The 22,303-nt window shown below is 40.9% G+C and overlaps 1 protein-coding gene across 1 annotated transcript in view; it reads right to left on the bottom strand.

The window, feature by feature from the left end:
- The window catches only part of STPG2 (sperm tail PG-rich repeat containing 2), a 575,709-nt gene that overhangs the window by 305,196 nt on the left and 248,210 nt on the right, over nt 1-22,303 (bottom strand). The window lies entirely within an intron of this gene.

The following is a 22,303-nucleotide window of genomic DNA, read 5'->3' as shown; positions in this document are numbered from 1 at the left end:
ATGAGTATGTCTCCAGTATCGCATGTGATATAGTATTTGATGCATAGCTCTATTCACTAAGTATAGGGGTATGTCATCAGAAAACCAATGCTCAGTGGATGCCCAAGGTATTAGGGTTAAGATTAGTTTTAGAGTTAGGGTCAGGCACTAGGGCTGTTGGTTATAGTTTGGATGTGGAATGAAATGGTTAGGGTTAGGCTGACTAGGTGGGTTACAAAATTTACTGGGATTCTTTCTGGTATTTTCAGTCCCAAAAATTTACAAAAAAAACAAGTATGTACAAGGGCTCTGAAAAGAATCCAACTAAGGGCCTTAAATTCCTTCTCAAATGGACAAAACCACGTGCACTACAAGTGTGGTAGATGTAACTTGTCCAGAGAGAGTTAGGCTTGGTGGGGTTTTACTTTAAAGTGAGGTCTATATTACAGTGTAAAAATAAAGCAGTCAGTATTTTATGGGGGAAATACAGTGAAGGGGCAGGCTGGGGGACATAGAGTGAATGGGGGCAGAGTGGGGGACCATTCTGATGTGATTAATGATTCAAAGAATGTCAGGCTGAATGGTCGACCCCCCACATTTTCACCTCATCAAATCTGGCCCTCGTCGCTGAAAGTTTGGACACCCCTGCCCTAAGTGATCATTTTAGTTTCTGGTTTATAGCCTGGCCATACTACTGTGCATGCACAGTCTACTGACAACGCATGTGGGAGTGGCTATTGTGGTTTCATCTCCCAGAATGCTTTACAATTCTTAGCCCATGAGTTACACTTAATAATGCTATCTAGTCACTACCAGGGTCAAGGTCCAGTATATTTCTAAATCGGGAATATATAATATCCTACAAATATTTTATTTTAGAACTATGCCCCATGGACTATAATACTGTAGGCCATGACTGGGTCCATCTGAATAGTAATGTACATCTGGTTGGATACTAGAGCCTCAATGACATAGATTCCTTAAACAATGTGATTGCACTTCTCTCAATAGTAGAACCTAGTCTATATGCAAAGACTAGGCGCCTTATATAGAGTCACACATGTTCACATAGACTGTATGCACAAAGATTCCAATGCAATCTGGACACACAGATTGCCTGTCTGTACTGAAAGGTAATGGAAAAGTGATGGGCAGTCCTGATGGTGACTGGGAGGTGGCTAATACTAAACACATATTGTCAGTGCGGTAGGTGTATTATGGCTCTGTTGCAGGTGTGTCAATGCAACTGGCTGCATCCACCTATACACAGCCACAAATATTGGAGATCATTGTTACATCTGAGGGTTCAGGCTGACCGCAGCAAGCCTCAGGCATTGGGGCAGGAGTGTATATAAACATGGGTGCTTGTATTAGAATCTTAGACATTCATAAGACAGAGGCAAATGGCATGACCAGGACAACAAGGTAAGTATGATAAAAAGAAGTCTCTTTCAGGTAGGCATGCACAGATAACAGCGGCAGTTGGTAATAACTTTTTGTAATAGATATCCACAAAGAAATGCACAATTGAGTACAGTCTCTATATCAACCTAAATCTATACATGCAGGGGTGGAGATGAGGTTACTGATGGTATAGCATCGATGGTTGCAGTGGAAAACGCACAATAGCTGACAATGACCGAGGGATGCAGCAACAGATTATTGGGGGGGGGTTTCAACACAATTGCGCTGCTGGGTATATATAATATGAACTCCAAGTCTAGTTTAGGTATTGCCAGAAAGAAATGACACTGGACACGCTTGTAAATTGTATTATTTTATAAATGTAAAAAAGAGGTAAACACATATACATACATAGTAACACTAAAACATAAATATAAAAACATATAGGGTTAAATCCTGAATAGTAAAGGGTGTCTCCAAGGTGAAATATGGAAAATTCCCAGTAATTGGGATTGCTCAGTTCAAAGAATTAAATAGAACGGGGTATCCTGCAGTCATAAATTAGTAATGCCAATTTAGCATGTAAGCAGACATGCACTAGGTGGTAAGGCAGTTCGTGTGGTTATAATAGGGTAAATTAAGAATTTCTCTCACCCATATAGATTGACGGCAGCGGGGAGCCAAATAGGTGTTTGTTTAGCTCGACCCTCAAGTGAGTGTCCCTCCAAGTGGCAGGGACAGGCAGCCAGGTAAAATTGTAGAAATGAAAGCAGTGATGTTGGTGCTCGATAGCGCTAGCAGCCGGCGTCCCCAATATGGTGATCCGGGGGACTAGCAGAGTGGCAGCATGTCCTGCTTGCGCTCGTCAGAGCTGGTGGTGCGGCCGCTGAAGCGGGAGTAAGCCGGTGGCCGCGTGGAAAGCCGATGTCAAGTTTGCGGCAGGTAATTAGGATCAGCTGTGCGGCTGGAGACTGAGGCTGAAGGCGGGACCTTGGAGACACGTCTGGAGTAGGTAATGCGTCAACGCGTTTCGTACCCTCTATGGACGGAAACTTTTTCAAGACTTCCTGTGCTATGCAGCAACAGATGACTTGGAATGCAGAGAGACTACTGGCCGGACTGTGCAGAGGGGATGAAGGTAATTGATTTTGAAGATGAATAATCGATGTTGAAGATTAAAAATTTATGTTGACTATGAACAATCGTTATGAGTTGAACAACTGAGGTTGAAGACGAACAATCAATGGTGAAGATTAGAATGCTAAGTGTTGATAGCACATCGCAGGGGAGCTGGAAGAATGATGCAGGGACATCAACAGGAGTCAGGCGGCAACACAGAATAGTATATAGTTTGTGTATATGTGCGTGTCTGTGTGTATATGTCTGTGTATATATGTGGAGGGCATCCTGAAAAGAGCCTGCACCGGGTATCATGGCTAAACGTTACGTCATTGACTCTATCTTGCCCCCTGGACCACCCTCTCCCCAGGTCTCATGGAGTACAACCAACAATAGTAGAAGTATAAAATGTGCTCATGCAGATATGAATGAATCTGACATCTCCCTGTGCCTGGAGAGAAATGGTGCAGACTTAATTGTGAAGAGATACAGTCAGGAGACACATATATATACACCTATCCAATTCATATTATTTATATATGCTTTATGATAAATGCAATTAGGTTAGGAATTGTAATTGTGAAATGTAAAAGACAATGCATATTAACAAGGAAAACAAGATATAACCAATGCAAACCTTGCTTTTTCTAATAATTGCCCACATATGAGTTTTCTTTTAGTGAATGTATTTGACACCAACAATTTAAGGCACAGTTGTGCCATCTCAGCATCAGTTACTAAGCAGGTTTTGCGTGTGGTATAGCTCACAGACAATATTTAAGTCGATAGTCAATAAGTTGACTCCAAAACATCAACATGCACAAGGTCGATACTGGGAAAATATTGACACAAGCTGCTTTTGCACACCGTGCTTTGTGCCACTTTACCGTTCCCAATCGGAGTCCACGTGGATGGTCAAGTATGAAATAGTCCAAAAGATGGAAAATGCATGTTGACCTTTTCATGTGTCAACCATTGTAATGTCAAGCTATTGCTTGTTGACCTATGGTGTTGACCTATTGACTGTCGACCTATACATTGTCTGTCAGCCATCCAGATACTGACATTTTCTGCGCTAACTATTACACCAAATGTTACAAAAGAAAGCAATGGATTACAGTACTGGCAGACCTTGTGAGTTGTGGACCCTGGTGCAAAAATATTTAATTCCCCCCCCCCCCCTTCTTCACCCCAACCCAATTTCACAAAATGCACCACGTCAGTGAGTGACAGGGAGAGGCAAAGGGTAACAGGGAGAGGCAGAAGGTAACAGGAAGAGGCTGGGAGAGGCAGAGGGTAATAGGGAGAGACAGGGAGAGGCAGAGGGTAACAGGGAGAGGCAGAGGGTAACAGGGAGAGACTGCGAGAGGCAGAGGGTAACAGGGAGAGGCAGAGGTAACAGGGAGAGACTGCGAGAGGCAGAGGGTAACAAGGAGAGGCAGGGAGAGGCAGAGGGTAACAGGGAGAGACAGAGAAAACAGTGGGTGCCAGGAAGAGGATGACAGGGTCAGCAGTGTGCCCCTCAGTCCTCAGGGGCACTGCAATCTGCTATACTAATGGTAGTTCCGCCTATGGCTTTTAGTACTGAAAAGTTTGTGTCACCGGGAAATATATAATATTTAAAGATTAAATTTTTTATTAACTGCATTATTCTTTTCCTTTTTATGTGTTAAGGAGCCCATACACGCTCCGATAGCAGTGATGCGATGTGTGCTTTGAGGTGCGCGCTCCCACGGCACCTCATCGCACAGTACAAAAAGTATGTGCTGCACATACTTTTTGTACTTGCTTTTTATCACATCGCATCGCATTGCATGCACAAGGCATGCAATGCGATGTGATGGATGCTATTTAAGCCCAGAACACACACCGCTATCGGAGCGTGTATGGGCTCCTTAAAGCTGTCTTATGTTTGTGTAAATAAGGTAAGTAGCACACATTAATCTGCTGCTATTACTGTGATTTTAGCAATTTAAAGTTTACCAATTATAAAAGCAATGTCTAGACATGCAGTGCAAAGTACAATAGTGTTTTATTTTAAATACAGTGGCATTTCAAAGTTTTCAATGTGCTTTTTACTTTATTATAGTAGCAAAGTAATTATCTCTGTTAGGATTCATACTTCCTGGAAGTGTAATGTGACATTTAGAGTCGTAAAAGTGTTCCGTTTATACTGGATAAATGTATTCACTTCATACTCAAGTGTAAAATAAAAGTAAGAAAATAGTTCACATACACAACACAGTAAATCACACATGTGCCAATTGATTAAAAATATAAATATTACTTTAGTTTATGGATTCCATATTTTTTTGTATCAGTGTCAAAATGAAAATGATTGCACCAATAAATGGGATAGCTCTACAAAGGTAGGTCTGGTGGCGTAATCATGTTTACAGTAACTATGTGCCCATCTGTATTATACGTACATACATAAACACGGTTATGAATGATGCAGCAAAGTATATAGGACATATTTCTATGAACATTTGGAAATATATAATTTTCTTGCGCAAGTTACTGTATACATGTTATTACTGTGTAAATATGCACTAAATTGCAAACATGTAGGCCCTTACATGATAATTGCATAGCGATAGGAGCACGCTAAGTAAAACAAGACATATGCTTAGTTGGACATGGTTGCATTCCCAGTAGCACTGACTACCTAACGCAAGGGGGAGCCGTTAGCACATATAAACATACATGTGTAGATGTATGTAATATACAGTATGTCTCTGGATCAGCAGCAGTGCTACATCTATTCCCACACGCCAAGGGCCAGAGGGCATGGCCAGCAGCTCACAGAGCCTCTGGCCATGCCCACCACAGCGGCAAAACAGGGGCGTGGGCAAGTAACGTGATTTGTATACCAAGCCCCCTTGCCACCAGGCCACGCACGCATTAATTGAAAGTTGGGAGGTATGAAATTCTCATCTCCTCTGGAAACATCTCCAAAACATAATTGTTCATGGAATGAACTTGCTTGTTTTTGGGTGCACCAGACATTCCCCACCTTGGTCCACACTAACAGTCCAGGCCCCAGTTAGTACCTCAGTTATTTTGAGGTACTAATTAACTGCACTTTGCCTTGAGGACAAAAGGTTTGGACAACCATGACACACAATCTCATGCATTGATAATGCCAATAAATTTTGTTCTTGTTATTGCTCAGCTTTAGTTTGATGGACTGCGATAAAAGTGCAGATTCTAGAAATTTCCACTACAGAATGATAATGTTTAGATAAAAATTGGTTAGGCAGTGTTTGCGCCAACTTGTAACTAACAGACACAACATCATTATACTGTTAATATTCTCATGTTTACGACACTTTGCATTATTATTTTGTGTGTAAATCAGGTAACGCAATTTTATCTCATTAATCCACACCTCCATGGCTTAGGGTTAGGATTGGAGCCCCAAAGAAAGAAGGGCCTGTGTGCAGCCTCCTTTCATTTCCTCCTCCTCTCTCACTGTCTTTTTTTTTGCGACAGCAGACTAAGGGAATGTGCCAGTAGTCTACCGCGCATAGGCAGATCTATAAGAGCATGGCACCTCTGTCATGTTTGCGATGATTTCTGCAGCTCAGATCTCCAGAAACATGATCCTTGCACTATTTTTCCAGTGATACATAGTATGTATTTTAAATGGAGGAGCGGTATGGGCCCTTGTGCACAAAACACCCTGCACTGATTATAATTACGCATACTGTACGCTTACAAGTAATTGGTGGTAACTAGTAGTCATATTACCTATCAGAACTGGGAACCTCTAACAGGTTGCCAGACTCATTTCATATCAGTACGTTTAAGGCAATTCTGGTTCTGAGACCCAGGAACACTTTTGTATGCATGTTACATTCTGGACTATTGAAATATGTACTATAATCTGTGTTTCTTCATATTCCTTGTGTGTACTTTCTCAAATCTTTGTCCAGAATCTCTGTCCTACCAGCCTAGCTTTAGTGAGTTCACAGCAACCTGCAGTATATAAGGTCTATGAACTCAGCGCCATCTTAACAGCATTGTAGGCGCCAGAAAACTGTATTTTGCCTCCACTCCACATTTTCAAAGTCATGTTCCAGAATTAGCAGATAAATTGGTCTGGAGGTTACTGCCACTAACACCTTTAATGGCCGGTCTTGTATGGTCAGGGTAAGTACACATGTGGGCACTCCTCAACTTGGATAACCAGCACGCTTACAGGAGGCAGGACCTTGTCAACTCCTAGAGTAACCACATTAGCAGAGACAATGGTAAGCTCACTACCAGTGTCCACTAGCGCCCAGATTCCCCAACCTTACAGCTGTACCATGACAAGGAACAAAGTGGACCCAGCTTGGGATATATTTCCAGCAGCCATGCTGATCATTGGTTGAACCGCTTTACCCAAGCTGAGGTCCATCAGTTCTCCCTGTCTTGGGCAGTCCCGCCATACATGACCAGGCTTGCCATATTCAGAGAACACAGTGAGAGATGGGGCCTTTGGCTTAATCACTGGGTCCTGGGTTAGGGGCTTTGGTACTCTCATGAATCCTGGCTTTACTCTATTTTCCCAGGGTCAGATGCCGCTCAATCACCACCGCCAGCTCCTCGAATGTCTGGGGGTCTGCCTGTAGCACTCACTGCTGCTTTGAGCTGTCTAATACCCACATAGCCTGGACTAGTGCGACTATCTCCACAATTTGCACTTCAGAAGGAAACAATATCAATGTTCTCCAGAACGTTTCCCTTTTTGCCAATGTGAGATCCCTATCACCCCCCCCCCCCCCCTTCGGATCTATTGGAATTTGTTCCAGTATGGTGAATTTAAAGTTACTTTCATCCACTTGGGAATGATGTTTTTCACTGTAATGTCTGGGGAGGCTGTGCGTGGTGAGCTTATTTTTGATGTTCCTCATGTGCTCTTGCACTCTTAGTTTTATCAGCCTCTTTGTTCTTCCAATGTACATCAATCCACAGCCGCATGTAATTCTATACACTACGTAAACAGAATTGCAGGTGGTGGATAGGTTAAGTGTAACCTCTTTTCTGTTGATTGTACACTTGAACGGAATTCTCAAGAAATTTGCAACAAATACATCTTCCACAAGGGGAACATCTGATCTCTTTAGTTAAGAAGTTAGTATTAGGTTTCACAGTGGTTTTCGCTTTCATTTGGCTAGGAGCCAATATGTTCTTCAAATTCTTTGCCCTTCTAAAAACAACTGTTAGCCTAGGAGGTAGATTTGGTCCCAATATTGGTACTTTAACAGGATGTTCCAATGTCTGGAAAGGATTTTAATTATTTTGTCATTTTCTCTGTTAAATTGTGTAACAAAAGGTCTACTTTGAACTTTTTCCGAATTGGGTACATTTTCCCTGTTCAAGAGCATAGCTTCTCTTGACCTTTTTGATGCTCTGGTCCTGGCTTGTTCTATTTTAGAAGGGTCGTATCCCCTATCAATGAACCTTTTTGCTAGCATCGTTGATTGTGTTTCAAAATCTTCAATTCTGCTGCAATTACGTTTCATCCTCAGGAACTGGGCAAAGGGAACATCATCCTTCCATCTGGGATGGTGGCAGCTTGAATAGGGGATGAAGCTGTTAGCATCAACTTCTTTAAAATAGGTTTTTGTAGCTATACTCTCCCCTATTTGTCCAATGAGAATGAGGTCCAGATAGTCAATTATCTCCGCATTTGTTTTGTAGGTGAATTTGAGATTATAGTCATTTGTTTGGAGGTATGAACAAAACTTCTCAACGCTTTCAGTATCTCCCCTCCACATAAAGATAAGATCATCAATGTATTTTTTGTAAAATACCACGTGTTGCGAAAAGGCTGATTGTAAAACGTGTTGTTCCTCCCAATTCCTCATCAGGAGGTTGGCATATGCGGGGGCGAATTTCGTGCCCATCGCCGTTCCGTTGACTTGTAAATAAAAGACTTTGTTAAACAGGAAATAATTATGAGTCAGTATGTACTCTATACTGCTCAAAATGAACTCAATCTCTTCTAAAGAGGTACTGTACTAATGGATCTTGAAAGGATCGATTTGACAGCTGCAATTCCTTTTGCATGAGGGATGGAGGAATATAAAGCTTGAACATCTATGGTAACCCATAGAAAGTTTTCTTCCCAAATTACTCCATTCAACTCCTTTAGCAGAGTAGTGGAATCCTTTAAATGAGAGGGATTTTTAATAACAAACGGTTGAAGGAGAAGATCGATAAAATGGGATAGGTTACATACTAAGCGATTGTATTCCTGCAACAATTGGCCTACCAGGTGGATGTTCTTTGTTTTTATGCACTTTTGGGAGGGGATAAAAGATGGAAATTTTTGGGTGCCTGATTCTTTGGTGATCAGAAGTTTAGTCTTTGCCGCCATGAGTAATTTGTATAGATCTGACTGGTACTCGATGGTTCCACATATGTATTATTATCTTGAAGTAAGTCGTTGGCTTCATTAAGATATTTATCCCTTGATTGCACCACCACAGCTCCTCCCTTATCCGCACTTTTTATAATCAAATCAGAATCTTCTTTGAGGGTACGTAAAGCTTCTTTCTCTTGTGCGCTAAGATTGTATTGGTGATGATCCCTAACATTTTTTATCTTTTAGAAGTCTTCGTTAACAAGACTAAAGAATATATTAAGATGGCTGCCTTTGGACTCCACTGGAAAGAATTTAGAAGGATTTGACACTCTCGGTTTAATCTTATCAGTTTGGGCATACATTGGGTTTTTTAAGAAATGCCTTTGTATAGAGTAAGGGTTCTGAGATACTTATTGAGATCAATAAAGAGATCGAATTTGTCAACATGATTGTCGGGCGCAAATTTCAATCCTTTATTTAATATTGCTGTCTGTGCTGTGGAAAATTCGCTCTCAGAGATGTTAATCATCCCGGTCTCTGGCTCCCATGGATGGTGAGGGCTCTTCTTTTTGTTGGGCTTTTTTCGGCCCCCTCTACATCCTCTCCATCTCCGTTCAGTCCACGTTTCACCCCCTGGGGAGTATTGTTTCTGTCGGAGGTGTTTGTGTCCCTCTGTTGGTTGTAATCTGTTCTTACGTCTAAAAAATTAATGGTTCTTTGATGTTCACGAGGTAGTCTCTGATGGTCACGGGGCAGTGTTCTATCCCTGTAAGGCCAGTATTCATACTCTCTATCATTTGATGGTGTCATGTTTCCGTATCTTCTGTATGGTTTACGGTATGAAGGAGTATGATTGCGATAAGAGTTCCTTCTGAAAGCAGTAGGTGTATAATAGGATTTTTTGTTATTGTTAGGCATTCGTTCTCTCCTTCGATTTGGGTATACCGGTTGTTCCCAACGTTGTTGGCGATAGTTCTTTCTTGGGTAATCACGTTGTCTTTGATAGGGGCGAGAATGTTTTTCTTGGTTATTGAAATCATTTTTAGATGGACGAAAAGTGTCAACATCATTCCTTTCGCTGTTCATCCAACTATGGACCTGACCATTCACATAGTCATTTTTATCTCAAATTAACTTTTTCTGTTTTCTTTCGATAATTTCATTTTCCAATTGTTCCAGTTTGTAATGAAGGTCAGTAACATCTTTTTTTGAATTCCTCACTATCAGAAAACTTTTCCATCGCTTTGTCAATTTTATTGATCTCAGTTTCAACTTTCAATCCTACTGATTTCTCTCTTTCTTTCATTTACAATTAGGGAAATTAACTTATTAGAACAGTCTTCCAAAATCTTATTCCATGCATTGATAAATATCTCATTCCCATTTCCCATAGTGGGTGTTTTATTTATCCTAAGTCCTCTGGGTACTCGTTTAACCTCAAGATATTTTTCTAATGTCAGAATGTCGTACCAATCTTTTAGCTCTCTTATGGCTAATTTTTCCACATTATTAAGATGATTATAATAATCCTCGTCATCCGAAATAAAAACGTGCTCATCATCCAAAAAGATATTCTTAGCTTTGACGGTTCTTTTGGATTTATCATTAAAAAATGGCATGGTTCTAAGAGCAGCAGATATTGGGGTTACTAACAGATAAAGCAACCAAGATAGACAGAATTAACCCTTTCTCTGCGCTATAATATAATATAATATAATACGGGGCAGCAACTCCATATGTCCCCTCTGTTAACAGGGGAAGCGAACAAACACGAACAAGAGTATATAGAGTGACACTTCTGCACCTTGAAAACGGGGCTAGTCCCCAAAACTTCGGATTATACTGCATGTGTTTCTTCACATAAATGAGCTGATTTTACCACAAGCCTGCGAGTGCCGCCGTCTTTCTTTCAATTGTAGAAACATCATACTGGAAGGCACAGCAGCAGCAAACTCAGGAGTTGAGTGCTGGTCCGTTCATATATATATATATATATATATATATATATAGATGATAGAAGACAAACAGCGGCACTCATACACCTTGACAAAGGGGCTAGTCCCCTCAACTTTGGTTTATGGTCACGTTTTTTAATACAATTTGAAAAATCCTATGAGTGCCGCTGTTTGTCTTCTATCATCCACCATTACTTACCCGGATGGCACCAAGGTGATTGAACCATTTGAGTTGGAGTGCCGGGCTGCAACCACATCTTTATATATATATATATATAGAAGAAAAGTATAGAGTGCGCTAAATACAATTCAACAATTTAAAAAATATACACATTTATTTTCAGTCTTCACAAAGACTTCAAATTTAGAAAATACAGCTGGTCGGTTATTGGTACAGATGATGTTGTAGGCCCTACAACATCATCTGTACCAATAACCGACCAGCTGTATTTTCTAAATTTGAAGTCTTTGTGAAGACTGAAAATAAATGTGTATATTTTTTAAATTGTTGAATTGTATTTAGCGCACTCGATACTTTTCTTCTATTTCTATTTGCCTATCCGGGCCCGGCTAACAGGGGTCCATTAGAGCTGCTGCTTTTATCACCATCTCGGGCGCAGTAGGGGAACCTTCTTCTGTGATATATATATATATATATATATATATATATATATATATATATATATATATATATATATTGCACTTTTTCATACTTTAACATCCATGTGGACACTCATTGGAAAACATTAAAGTGAGTGAGCCATTCCAGGGGACATGGTTTACTAATCTGAAGTCAATGTGATGAAATCTCTAAACTGACACCTTTTGTTTGTAGACTTTCACATTACACTGTTTATATAAGTAAAGTGTTTGTGGGAGGCAATTGAAGAAGGTCACCCATGATGCAGGCCACACCCACATACCACTGGTAATGCCCCCGCCCTACACACACAACTAGGCACACCCCCTGCGGCATCACATAAATTTCGGTACTTGTGTATTATCACGGCGCCCACTACTCCATTTGCGTAGAGTGCTATTCACGGTAGTGAAATAGCATCGCAACGCATTGCAAGCCATACTGCGATGCGATTTTCCTATCTAATGTATTCACTGCTCTGTGTCAGTGAATCCATTAAAAAGATAGGATGCGATAAAGCATTGCATCGCATGCCATTATTGTATGGCATGCAATGCGATGCGATGAGATATCGGTTGTGATGGAACCTATAATAATGCCATTTAATGGTAAAATGACATATAATGTCAACTTGGGTTCAAGAGGAGGAAGGGGGCCCAAATTATATTTTTGAATATGGGTTCATTACCCACAAGTTCCGCCACTGCCACTATCCCACAACTTAAAGGAAAGATACCCAGAATACCTCTTGTGCCAGATTCAGATCTGGTGACAGGGGCACAAAGTATGCAATGTACCAATGTTCAATACATTTTGCATGTCCTGGATCTGTGCTGCTCCTGTGCTGTCTGTATTAAGGCTTGAGACTTCAGTTGATTTAATGTCTGCAGCCATGGTGGGGGTAAGTGCCAATGGGACCTGTCTCACAAAACATACGTGCAACATCTGTTTTGTGTGAGTGCCAAGGCCAGTGTTCCTGTCTTCTGTCTTCTAACAAGAATTACAAAAACAAAGATGGGTTACTCAGCCATCCAATGAAGTTGCAGGTGATCCATGGATTAATATGCATCCGTGGATCACACATTCATGCAGGAGGCATCTGTACTTATACCAGACGCCACCTGCTGCATTACCCTATGCTAGCATCACTATTGCTTCCCAGCAGCAATCCATTGCTACCTACAATTAAATCACCCCCCTTATTTGAGTATTTAGACACTTTGATTATAATCAATATTGGTTAGATTTATCATGTCAGTCGTGTTATATAAATAAAAAGAATTAAACCCTTTGGTAATACAATTGAATATTACGCATGTAAATATCTTTTAAATACAAGAGTTGTTTTTCTTTTTAAGCAGCGCATACATATTTATACAGTGCTGTATCTGACTGTTTTGACAGACATATTTCTTTCACAGTATAATCTAATTGCCTGGGACATAAAGAGACAAACCCAAGTCTCAGCAGTCTCTCGCTGTCACCATTGCACACTGCAAGCAGTTAACCATTAAGCAACACTGTCCTGTGGATTATTATACATTTCACATCTTACTTACATTCTGCATCTGAGGTAACTTGTTATCTTCATCATACAGACATCACAACCACAGGACACATAATCTCAAAGAACATCAAATTTCAGTTTCATCATATCTTGCATTTGTAATTTGTATTTATCGCTATCAGGGCATTTGTGCCTCAGCAAAATGAGCTAATTTGTTTTATATATTTATTATTCAATGTAATCTGTGTTAATACCTTTTCGTAAACCTGTTTTTTTTTTTTTTTACCTGCAGAAGACTGCTTAGGCTATATATTACCGGCTCTATTACATTCAGATGGTCTATGAATTTTAAAATGCCTATTTTAGCTGCAAGATTTGATGCCATGTAAGGACTCTATTACTCATTACATTATTGCTGATTTGTCAGTGAGAATAGTTAGTACAGATGTATTTCATGTATTTTGAAAGATTAAATTAAATTGTGCTTGCATTATTTAACATATACGGTTTGAAATCTAACATATGCATGGAGACTTGGATCATATCTTCAGGTCCATGTTAACAAAATGAACTAATCCACATCTGTACACAATGTATAATATATAATTAGGGCGAAAGATATTTTTAAGTGGATTAAAAAAAAACACATTTAAAAATGTAAAGTTTGAACTTACAAACTGTAAATCTCAACATGAATGTCTCATATGCATGTTCATACAGACAATGACCAAATACTTGAATTCATACCTGAATTTTAATTTAAGAAGGGACAAAATCCACACCCCAAGAAGATTGAGACAAAGGGCACACCGCCCAACTGTCCCAAGTTTTGTCCAGACCATTTTATTTATTTATTTTTTTTTGGGGGGGGGACCTGTTGTCTCGCCCACAGGTAGCATAGCTCAGTGGTGGTGGGGAGTGGCAGAGGGCAGTTAGTAGACCACGGTCACTCGCTCTTTTGCTTAGTAGGGCACTGGTGAATAGAGTTGCTGAGGGCATGCATGCAGCTCACAGAGCAGGACTGGGGGTTTGGTTTGATATAGCCAGTGGCATAACTATAGAGGGTGCAGGGGGCTGGGGGCCTGAGGACCCAGCAGGCATCCTCTGCACCCTTGTGAATGTTTTTTCTTTTTTTACTTATGTAGTGTGGACCGGTGCAGTGCAGCACCAAATAGGAGTTTGTCAGTGGGAGTTCCTTCCTGGAGGAGGCAGGGTCCTGTTAAGGCAGGCTGCATACAGTGCCAGGCACTGTATGCAGATAACAGCAGGCTCCTGGGGGCTCCTTCATATGAGGAGCAGTTTTACACAGCACAGGGAGGACCTCCCAGTACCTTTCACTGGCAGAGCAGCATGGAGGATGGCTGCTGACAGTCACACCTGGTGCAGTGGCCACAGGATGCAGGTAACTGATTAGAGGGTGGCCTGCTGGACAGATAATGCTACTTCTCTTTCACAAACCCCTCCCCTTAATGCGCACTACTGGTTTTGCCCTCACACCCCCCCCCCTTGCAAGTGACAACCTGCCCCCACCCCGCTTTGTGTGTATGTCTGCAAACACCATGCAAAGTGACACCCTCAGTGGCTCTTGTGTGTGTGCCTCCGACACCCCCATCTCTAACAGCAGCATGGGCCCCCTATCAAAACTTTGCTATGGGTCCCCCAAACTTATAGTTATGCCCCTGGTTATAGCGTTATTCCCACAAAGCAATATACTGTATTTGTACACAATATTTGCTCATGGACGGTCACAACACCAGTACAAATAACTGCAATAATATGGTGGATTACATAAATACAAGTTTTACAGATGCTTATTGCTTGCTTACTAACTAGACTTTCAATGAGCTGAGACTTCTTTTAAGTTAATGGAATATGAAACACCATTTTAATGTATATGAATCTGCGGTTTTAGAGGTTTTTAATTAAGGAGTTCATATTACAATCATATAAAATAAAAAGTAAAAATGTATTTTGTTTAATTAGACATTGGTTGGATAAATATCCAATGCATTCTGAAACACGCACTGGGTGAAATTTAATAGGATGCGTCTGAGAGATTCAGGAAGGGAGAGATTTGGTAAGATATCTCCAGTTTTTTTAAAGCGGCAATCATTTACACTTTACAATCGTGTAAATGATTGCCGCTTAAAAAAAAACTGGAGATTTCTTACCAAATCTCTCACTTTCTGAATCTCTCATCCTATTACATTTCACCCACTGTTTCTTTGCCTTGTCTGTTTCTGCTATAGGGAAAGTCACCATCCGGAGTAGCTCAATTTCCTTTAAGTAGCTTTGTAAACCAGCCTATAAACATAATAGCATATTACAAATTACCTATGTTAAAACTGTCCTTATTTTGCAATGCTTCTTTTAAAAAATCAATCTATTAAAACAAATAAGCATGTGTCAATGAAGACATTTTGCAATTTATCTTCTCTTGACTATACATGGGACATACTTAAAATTCATTCAAAATCGAGAGTTTTGAGGAAAGGAAAGAATGCCTTTTACTGGTGCACCTAAGAATTTAACTCATAATATATAACATTTATTGGGTATACGTTAAAAATTTATAGCGAAATAAAACCAAGACATACAAAAAATCACAAACATTTATTAAAAAAGGGGAAGGATTCCCCTGGCTCAGTGTGACCCCCAGATCCCCAGTATTCCCTGTGTATAAGTGTTTTTAAACAGTATGCAGCCGCGATGAGAGTAAAGTGCTCTCAGGTAGAAGAAACTGAAGGTACAGACTTTCTTCTAGTCAATAGTGTACCTCACCGTGAGATAACTATATTGTTTATTGCACCGGTGAGAGTGACAGTACTCGGACTGAGAGGACTAGCGGTACAGTCGCTCTCGCGTAATAGGTGAGGCGAGCACCCGTCCAGGGCCGTCCTCTGGTGTAACTGCCGTGCGGCTGCAGGCAGTCACTCTCACTTCTCGGGGTTTGAGCGCTGGTGAACTACGTTAGAGGTGTGCAGGCTAGCACTTGCCTCGTTCATCCAGACAGCTCAAGGAACGTTGAGTCTGGCGCCAGACTCACGTGTAGTCACGGTGTGGACCAGTGACTGTCGCGCTGCGGTACAGATCAAAATTTAAACATTGTATGTGGGGAGGGGAAGAGGGGGATTTAGAACACACTGAGTGTGTTAGTCGGTCAGCGTACGCTTCGCTGTGAACGCTTCCTCAGGACCACCCGGTGGGCGCCCGGAAGCTCCTTTTGTTCCCCTGATCTCATACATATTCATGAGGTAATTAAAGGTGTGTCTCAGTATCCCCAGATCATTGGTCGGATAATGGTATGACGCTCGTGTTTCTGGCCTGTGCCTGTCCCCGGTTTCCTGCTGGACATGGCTGTCATTGCTGACTGTTAATTCCTATGTCATATAGGAGTACTTCCAAAGTTTATATTTGGATGGCTAATATAAGTATACATGCTGACTTTCAATGGAATACACAGTAATCCTGACGCACTACCCAAAAACTAGTGTGCTGACTAAAATTAGACTGCCGTTTGTCGACACATCGACATGTAGTGTGTCGACCTTTATAATGATCCCCCTGTCTCGCTGACTTTTCTCATCCAGTATCATATATAGCACCAATGTTAACATTCTTATACTGATACATGAGCCAATTGACGGGCATCCAATCGCAAGAATCTGGATGTTCACAATTGGTCTATCTAGTTAAATAATCTTCAGTATATAAACGTAGAGAGCTGAGTGTACCCGCTTAAGGGGTTCCATTTGATTGGTAAGGAATGTAATCGTCCTTACAAAGGTTAGTGTGATATGTACATCTGACCAAGTTTTAATTTTCGTTTTTTTAAAATGACCTGTGTGTCTTTTTGAACCGTGCACTGAGATTGTTCTCGTCGACATGCGTTTATTTGCAATGTCGGTTGTTGTCCTTCTATTCTGTTCCCCGTGAGTCGCAATGACTTATATCATATTGTTCCGATGATATGGAGTCAGGTATCCTTGTTGTTTGTTCGTTCCGGTTTCTGACAGGAAATTTATCATATTTATGACAGGAGAGACTATAGTACTCAGGTAAGTATTTGGTGAGGCTCCGTGTAATTCATACACTATATGTAGTCTGTATGCCATTTTGAACCTTGCACTAGGATTGTGCCCGTCGACATGCTTTTTTTGCAATGTCGACTATTGTATTTATATTCTACTCCCTGTCGGAAGATGTTATAGACATGGTGGACGTAAAGATTGATTACAAGGAAGAGTGTCTCCACATAACGGATTTAATTATTCCGGTAGGGAGTACACTCGTTTTGATTGGTGAATTTAGTGGGGTATACAGTCTAGTGCATGATCTAGTGCATGGAATATTCCCATATCCCCAATCTTTGCTGTTTATTTGTTCCGATTCCTGACAGGAGATATATCATATTTCAGGAGAGACTGTAGTACTCAGGTAGGTATTTGGGGATAAATTCCTTTAGTCATATCCTTCGTTGTGCATGGCAACCTTGTCATTGCGTGCTTGTCGACACGTCGACATTTTTCTTAATGTGTGTGTACTCTTATTTGTAGGTTATTTCAAACATAATTATCTCATGTGTTGGATATTCCCATATCTGGTCTATTATCCCCTACATCAATTTACTATGTGATTGTCTAAATTATAGAATAGTGATGTGTCGAAAAGTGAACAAAAAGTGATCAAACAAAATTGTGAAGCATACATAAAAACTGTGAAAACATGGTGAAAACAGTGTTGGACCTGTCTTAAGGTCTCCTTATAAATGAAGTATAATTCAAGGCCGTCTGGAGAGAACCATTTATTTGATGTGTGGTGATCAAGTGTTAAGGTATAGTGAATCCGGTGGTTGGAGTGGATAGAGGTGAGGATAACCATTGTCCAGTGCATGGACCAAGTGAACATAAATGGAAAATTAAAAATAGTAGTCTTACTAGCGTAATTACTGAAAAATATAAAAATATATAAAAAAGGGGAGACAAGATTCTTTGTAAAAATGAATTTCATCAATTGATAACTATTAGTATCATGACTGTCGCCTGCAAGGAAGTGGTTAATTTTCAGAAAAAGGGAAACCATGTGTAAATGTTGCGTTTTTGTCCAGCTATTTAATTCAACGGGGACAAACTGTCATTTTGACCGTTTTATCTCATATCTCACATTCGTCCGTGTTTAGACGTTAGTGATCACATATCCTGGTAGCCACACATCGGTTGTTCTGTTTCTCAATATGATTACATTTTGATACTTCATATTAAAATGAGCATAAATGTAGGAATGGGGCTAATTCAGGCAGAGTACAATATATCGTATTAGTGCCGTAGAGAGTGGAATGTTGTTACTCACAGGAAAACAGTGTATACATTTTCTTCATTAAGACCTAGTGGTGACAGAGTTTGCATCAGGAATATTAATCTGGCTTCTTGTTTGAGTAACTCTTTGTCTATGTCACCCCGGCGGGTACCCATCACTACTTGCATCATTCCATAGGCTTGGAGTCCTTTGGTGTTTCCCTGGTGGTATCTGAGGAAGTGCTTAGCTACTGGTGTGAGGGTTTTGCCATTTTGTTGGTCTCTTTTAGCATATTTGATACTCGCTAAGTGTTCTGATAGCCGGGTTTTAAGTGTTCTCTTGGTTTTCCCAATGTAATGCTTCCCACAGGGGCATTCCAGATTATAGATTACCCCTGGGGTGTCACATGTGATGTACTGGTCAATCTTGTGTTGTTTCCCATACCTATCAGTGTATGTTTTTTGGGGCACAATAAATGTGCAGACCTTGCACGTCCCACATCTAAAAGTGCCCTTTCTACTGATCTTGTTTCTAGTAGGTTTTTCGAAGTGGCTACGCACAAGGTGGTCCCTGAGATTTGGACATCTTCTCCAGCTGATATCGATCTGATCACCCAGTATTTTATCCAGGTCTTTATCAGTTTTTAGGATCCCAATGTGCTTATTGAGTACCCCCTGCATTTGGCGCCATTCCTGACAAAATGTCCCAATGAACCTAACTTTTTCATTGGGGTTTGTATCTTTGTGTCTGCCCGGGACTAGTAGCTGTTCACGTTTGTATTTGCGTACCTCCCCTCTGGCCCTACGTGTGGATCTTCTACTGTATCCCCTGCTTGTAAGTCTGAGGTCCAATTCGTCTGCTCTCCTTTCATATGTTACATCCTCTGAGCAGTTGCGCCTCGTCCTGAGGTATTCACCCTTTGGTAGGCCTTTCCGTACTGGTGGATAATGGGCACTCTCATTATGCAGCAGTGAGTTCGTCGCTGTATTTTTACGGAAAATATCCGTGACTAATGATCCATTGGTGCTAACGCTGATGCGTAGATCGAGGTATTCAACCTCCTTCTGACTGGCTTGACAGGTGAGTTTTAAATTAAGGTTATTGGTATTTAAAACCTCTAGGAATTCCATAAACAAAGTTATGTCTCCCTCCCACAGGATGAGCAGGTCATCAATATACCTGAGCCACATTAAGATGTGTTCTGTAAATCTGTCATTCTGGTCAATGAAAACGTGCTCCCGCTCCCACCATCCCAGGTACAGGTTAGCGTATGTGGGGGCACATTCATTCAAAATCGTTCAAAGCAGTGATTGAAATGTTTAATTTAAATGGAACTCTGGGGCAGATACATCGATGTACATCATTCTGTACATTAGTACGGTATTCAAGTTAATGTCAAACGGATAAGGACGTAATATCCAGCAAAGAAGATTAATTAACCCCGGGGAACATTTTCTTGTTGTATACATCACCCCAAGTAAATCCCTTTAACTCATACATATGTTGATAAGAACAGGAAGCATATGGCATTCGTGTGCTTGCTGACTGCGCTTGGGAACTATCTCTTCAGATTAATACACTGTCACAAATCAATTCATTGTTTTCTGCCTCAAACGGCTCTGACAAACCATACTGTGACACCAGTAATGAATAAGAAATAAACTTGCAAAACTGCCTCTTGTCCCAGGAAATTGGATACAAATAAGAGAATTGGGAGCACCTTCCTGAGAAAAGCAGACTAGCAACGATAGAGGCTGTCATGTTTGCTACACATGAAAGATGTTAAGCAGTTAATGCTAGGCTATTAGTCACTATTTTAATAACTCCCACTATGAAGCATAAGGAGATAGTAGCAAAATCCAATACTGACTGCCACAACACCATGCTGATTTTCATTAAATTTGTTCAAAGGAGACCCAGCATGGAATTATTAAAGTACTTTCGTAGCAGATGACTAAAGAGGCTTGTCTATTTATAGAGATCACATTCAATCTTTATTCTTGTACACATATGGGTGGCAGCCAACATTAAAAATCAAGCTACGTTTTACCCATTTTCTTTGCACAGATAAACATAAAACACTGACTGCAACAAAATGCCTAGCGAGCAGAATAAAAGGGTAATACCATATTTTTGACATAAACAGATCACTTTGATGCTCTGATCTCTGGTTTGCATCTGTACTAGGTGATCAGGGCATTTCGCAACAATATATGTGAAACGAAATTATTTCTGCTCGTTAATCCTAGATAAATAGTGAGTGAACGTTTCATTAAAATGATTTTAGAACTCTTCATATAAACAAAGAGAATATTGTCATTGTCCCAAATTTGCAGCTGTGGTAAACAGTGGCTCACAAGTTATACATTGAAATGAAATGATAATCAAGAATGCATTTGCTGAAATGTGATTGTTTCTATTATTGTAATTGTTAATGTGCTTTAAACTATAACAAATGGAAAACACTGATGTATTTATACATTGTGAATTTAAATTCATATATAAACTTTCGGAAACCTTAAAGGGTTGATTCAATAGTATTTACTTGGTGCTAAAGCAATTTAATTGATTTTGGGCACCCATTAATTATCGTGTGTGTCCTGGTTATGGTGCCTAATCTACTGCTTGGGTGCCCAAACCACAGATTGTTTGCATATTTCGGCTCAACAACTCAGAAAGCTGTTTCCATCCAAGACATATGCGCCCATATGCGACTGGACAGAGCAACAAATTAATTGTTCTGTCATGTGCCCATTAATTAGCACCACAACAATCAATTGAATTCCACCTTTAATGGGACCTACACACAAAGCAATGGCCCCGCGCCTCACTATCACCCGGCGATTAATATCAAGCATGCTGGATAAATCTATAATTATTTGTGTCTGGGCCAGTGTTCTCACCAGAGATCACTGGCCCGACAGATCACTTAGCGGCACATCGCTATGCAGCGCTGTGTGCTGAGTAATGCTGAGCGTTCTGAGTGATCTAGCATCGCTCACAATGCTTATCAGCACATCTTCCATTGGGGCAGATGTATGACCATGCAGTATGGGGGAGAAGGAGTATCAGCGCACGTTATGTGCAATGATACCACTTCTCCCCCATGTATAAAGGAGCCAGTGTGCGGTAAATGAGAGGGGCGCTATGCACCCCTGTCCATATCAGTGCTGGTATCTAAATGATAGCATGACAAATGTATGAACAGTCATCAGCTCTGGCAGGCTGGCGGAGCCCTATTTCAACAGTGTGGATAACGCTGTCTCTGCTGTTAGCTCTGGGCTGCACTGGGGATCTCGCATGAGTAGCGAGATCCCACGCATGCGCAGTCCAGCAGGCCAGGGGGGAGGAGATGGTGCACCAGTGTAAACTAATGCGCTATCTCCAGGAAGGGACATCGCCGGAGGGGGATTTAGCACTCCCCCGCTTCGGCAGACAAGATTAGTCATTAGTCGCATTCGTATTATTGTATTACAGTATGTGTTAAGCCAGGGGTGGGCAATTATTTCAGCTGTGGGGCCACTTAATACTTGGAGCAGATATTCGAGGGCCGCACTCCAGAAATAGGTGGTGTGGTCACTGAAAAGGTGGTGTGTCTTTGAATGTATTGTAGAACACCATATACCCCTTTTACACATCACGCAACACAATAGTAGGCCCCTTATACTTGCCCCTTAGATAAGTAATCCCACACACCAGCTCCACCTTAGTTATTTCACACACCTTCCCCCATTAGTAATGCCACACACCTGCCCATCTATAAATATTCCAAACACCTGCACACCAGCCTTGAAAAATTGCACAGCATATATCATAGAAAGCGCAGCATATATCATTCAGAAGTTATGGACATTACATATAATGAGTAACAGAAGGATTCCAGTTGAAACCAGTTTGCACAGCAGGGACCCTTGGACATGATGACAAAGCCTTGAGAAAAGACCCAGCTGTGCATCCTTACCTTACCAAATAAGGAAAGGTGAAACCTGACCTCTTGAACAATTTAGAACTTTATTGTATCCCATTGTCTGGACCCTATATATTGC

Source organism: Crinia signifera, chromosome 1 (genome assembly GCF_055691185.1).
Source record: "Crinia signifera chromosome 1, ASM5569118v1, whole genome shotgun sequence".
Lineage (NCBI taxonomy): Eukaryota > Metazoa > Chordata > Amphibia > Anura > Myobatrachidae > Crinia > Crinia signifera.
Note: the sequence above shows the minus strand (reverse complement) of the source record. Positions and strands in the feature narration are given on the sequence as shown.